Raw genomic sequence first — 5,169 nt, forward strand, 5'->3', positions numbered from 1 at the left:
AAATTAAACTGTTGCTAGAGCCTTCTGGAAAATAATTATAATTAAAAATAGCCACAATTTCTTTCCACTGACAAAGATGTGAATGAAATCAGGCCACAAACCTCAAGCTTTTCCATATCATCATCAAGCATTAAAAGCACTTCACCAATTCCCTGTTTTAAAATATATCTTTCTTCCTTCAAAACACAACTCTTTAATAAATAAAATGATATAAAGTACAACACAACACAAAACAAAAAACATATTTTTCTTCTGCATCCTCTCTTTTTGGTTAGCAGGCAGACTCAAATTGCTAGAAGAAGATGAGAAATATCCCCCCCCCCCCCCCCCCTACACACACACGAAGAATTGATTATCTCTCATCACTCCGCGCTATCCATCTATGGATATACTATGTGGTTCTTGTGCATGATGGGTTGGTTCTAATCCGAGTTGTTACTAATCGTGAGTTTCTCTTGTTGTGGAATCCCTTAACAAGAGAATCAATACAACTTCCCTTTCTCATATTTGGAATAAGGAATTCTACTTTTGGATTGGGATACGACCCAACTATTTACGACTATAAGATACTTACAATTCACAAACACAATGTGAAAAAGTGCTTCTTGGAAAAATAATGTTGATATGAAGACACCTCGCACTTTGAAAAAAAGGTTTGGTTTTAGGGATCCATTGTCATTTGTAAATGGAGCATTTCATTGGATTTCTTGTTGATTTGGTGTTGTTTCATTCAATATTTCAAACGAGGTATGTACCGTTGTCTCAACAAATGTACTCTTTATCTTTCCCTTTCTACCACGAAGGACAATCATGTTTCAGTTTTAGATCGAATGCTTTTCTTTTCTTCGACTAATTGTAAGGTTGATGGGGAGAATACTTTTGTGAAAAATGCATATTATTACTGTAATTCAACATCCTATAATTATTTAACTCTAGACCTGACACATACAATAATTCAAATACATCTACCACTATGTAATTAAAATATTAGTATTTAATAAATTAATTAATTTTATTTTGATTTAGTGAAGGGGTAGAATGGTAATTATTATTATATATAGAGAGAGAGATTATAGATGATAAATATTATAAAATTATATATTTAATTAAGAATTTATCTAAGAAAGTCTAAAAGTAAAAAATTAAAGTGTAGTTGTTGGAATTATATTCCACCACTATGTAATTAAAATATTAGTATTTAATAAATTAATTAATTTTAATTTGATTTAGTGAAGGGATAGAATGGTAATTATTATTATTATTATATATAAAGAGAGAGAGAGAAATTATAGGTGATAGAGAGAGAGCGAGAAATTATAGATGATAGAAAGAGAGAGAGAGAGAAATTATAGATAATAAATATTATTAAATTAGATAGTTAATTAGGAATTAATCTAAGGAAAGTTAAAGTGTAGTTGTTGGACTTCATTTTCCACCACTATGTAATTAAAATATGTAGAATGATAATTATTATTATTATTATAATTATATATATATATATATATATATATATATAGAGAGTGTCATTATACAAACTCAAACATGAAAACCATAATGAATACAAATACACATATCATCATATTGGAATGAATACAATCAATTACTTTTGAAATTATAACTGATGAGAATTTTAAGTGATATGTTCCTTTTTTAAAAAGATTTTCTCTCATGATTTTCTCCTTTCTGTTATTAAATAATTGTATTATTTCAACTCAGACAAATAAAAAATACATAAATTAGAAGAATAACAAACTAAAATATTGACATTTTTAATTAATATTGAAAATGTTGATAAGAGATCCCATTAAATGCTAAAATATTGACATTTTGAAAATTTTCCCCAAAGAATTAGCATAGCATATGGGCTTGTATATGACTCATTAGTTCAACCCATGATTACAAATAAATAGAAGGAGTAAATGGGAAACTTTCGCATATAGCCACTCAAAAATAGCTTAATTACGTTTCATAGCTATACTTTGTTAATTACGATTCGTAACTACATGTTATAGGGAGGAGAGTGGCAAGCGAGAGAGGGCAATAATTTGTACATTCCGCATCTCGTTTTTATAATTCGCGGGTACATTAATATAATTTGTGTGTTTTTGTATAATTGAGTAATATAAAGTCTGGAATTTATACAAATTGATAAAAATAGAACTATAACAAATTGATACAGACATAAATATATGAACTTTAAACAATTATACAAATTATATCATACAAATTACATTCTATAAATTATATTATACAAAATTCAAAAATTACACGTTTATACAAACTTTAAAAAGTTATACATAAAAAGATTCAATATATATGGTGATAAAAATGAAAACCCAAAGAAAATCATCGTCATATACAAATACAAACCATCGTATAGAAATACAAATGGGTTAGGAACTAATGGGTTCGTACTAGATATTATTTCTAGTGGGTTTCAACTAGTAGGCACATATTCTATGAAGAAGAGTTGACCCTAATTATTGCTAGAATCAGGTTCATGAGAAAAATCGTTAAGAGATGCGTTTATGGAGTTTTGGCTTTGTCATACTACCAACGCATGCTAGCATTGATAATACCCCTCATACCGACAACTATGGGTGCTTACCTAATAGTAAGACCCTAGAGTTAATTAATTTCATATTACTTTTGTTCATTCTGATATTAAATTATTATATTTTGTCTTTGTTAGGTACTTTGCTATGATGATCCCCACAGATTGATATGATCCTGGTAGGTATTTTATCTTAATTATTTATTTATCTTAATTATTATTATGTGCTAATTCTAATCTTTTTGCATGCAGGCCAACTGGCACGCTCACCTTGAATGAGTTGTTTATGTTATTTGTTATGTTTGAGTTATTAGGATGAATATTGTATTTGTTAAGTTGTTGTATTTCCTTCAAGTATTCTGAAATTTAAAGGAAGAGAATGTTAGTGCCTTTAAAAACTTGTGGCTCAAATGTTGTCATTCATAAAATGTCACATTTCAATTAAATCTCTTACCTCTTAATTACACATAAATATTAAAACGGTTCATTATTTTTGCATTAATTTCCTATCTTTCTTTCTTTTTTTTATATAACCGCTACTTCAGAGTTGAACATATGTGAATTATACATTTTCCCAGCATGGAGGGAGACCAAAGTATTTAATTTGAACATAAAAATAAAAAATGGATGTAAATTACTAATAATCATCAAGATGTTTGAGGTTTCTCCAACAACGCAGAAAGATAAACTTCATCCTTAGACTTAGGAGAAGTATCTGAATTGCAAGAACATGTACATTAAGTCATCGATACCCCTCCTATTATGGAAGAATCGATCGATCGATCAATAACAATCCTACATCCAATAGCTGAAGATCAATCCAACCATCCATTAGTCCTATGGTATATATGGATCAAATCCATCGTGTTGTCAAACAAAGGTATCGATCGACCCCTAAGTGCTATTATTGTCTCGCTGAAGGGCAGTTGAGAGATGAAAACAAAATGTACTATTTTTTTATTTATTTTTATATATATAATACAAAAAATACAAAGAAAAACGAATTTTTTTGTGTAGGAATATTCTAGAATCACTAGTATTTGTGTATTATTTAATGCATGTGGTGTATAAAATAAAATAGTTATAATTCTAATAAAGCTACCAAATGACTCATTAACAGATATGCCCAATGAGTAAAGTTTTTTTTTTCAAAAGAAGCAGATTCAATTCAAATTAAAACCCAATTATTGCACTCTATACATACAAAAAAATAAAAATATATGGAGTACAAAACAAACAATTGTAGAGGGGGTACGTATGTACAGACTGCCAATTATGGCTATTTCTGCATCTTTCCCATTGGCAAACAAAATGTACTATCTATAATACAAAACATACAAAGAAAAAACAAAATATTAATTCTAGAAGCACTAGTATTTTGTAGACTATACTAGTTATTTTGGGATAACTTATTCCACAATGTATATCGGATAACTTATCTCAAACATGGCAACCAAACAAGACACCAAAATTTCATCCCAGGACTATTTTCCTTTCCTCAAGTGCATATGTAGATGAGTGACACTTGTCATATTTAAATGAGTTTTACTTGTATTTAAATAAAGAAAGTTTTATATAATCATAAAACTACCCCATCCGTTCTAAAGTAAAATGTATCTTAGTAAAAAATTACGTTCATTAAGAAAATAAGTAAATATAATGTGTAGTTTACTAAGTTATTCCATTTTAATAAATGTCTCTTGAAAATTGAACACAATAAAGAAGAAGGATCACGTCTTAAACCTTTGACATTAATAGAGATCTCACATTAGTACTCTCTTCGTCCTATATTAGTTGATTATCTTACTAAAAATAGTTGTCTACCTTACTAAATCAAGAAAACATTAATTAATTTTTTTCTATATTACCCTTACAATAATAATTCTTTTTGAAAGTGTTCACATTTGTTTGTAAAATTCTCAAGAAATTTCTTAAGAGGTGAATTAATAAAATTATTAAACCTATACCCTTTTATTAAACTATCAACAAATTATATCAATGTAGAAATCTTTTATGTTTTCCTTGTAATCCTCTTGTGTGTTTTTTCCTCTGTAGTTGCCCTATGAAGTTGTTTATTTGATAGTGAAGACACAATTAGCTCAATTGAGTCAATAAAAAATCATATACTCTTATATTAAATAATTCAACTAATATCTTCTTTTTTTTGTCAATTTTATAATGCCAACAATTACTAAATATCTTTATCATAATTAACTCTTTACTTTTTATTTTTATTTTTATAGATGTACACCATGACATTGATAGTGATTTACTATATATATGCATTCCGATTATATTTTTTTATGACTTTGCAAAATACTAATTCATTCTGTACCATTTTAAATAATTTTTTATTAATCAGCATGGAATGTGCCCAAAGACTATCATATCATATCATCATCTATTACTAAATAAAAGTGAAAACAAAAAAAATTGAATTACGATTTTACCCCTTCTATAAATTAAAATGTTATAAAATAATTAAATATCAAATTGTATGAATTTAATTAAAATGTTAATGACTTTTAGACTTCCTTAGATTCGAAGTCCAACAAATACTAATTTAATAATATTTATCATCTATAATCTCTCTCTCTCTCTCTATATATATATAT

The sequence above is a fragment of the Solanum tuberosum genome, unplaced genomic scaffold (assembly GCF_000226075.1).
Source record: "Solanum tuberosum cultivar DM 1-3 516 R44 unplaced genomic scaffold, SolTub_3.0 scf00072, whole genome shotgun sequence".
NCBI classification, from domain to species: Eukaryota; Viridiplantae; Streptophyta; class Magnoliopsida; order Solanales; family Solanaceae; genus Solanum; species Solanum tuberosum.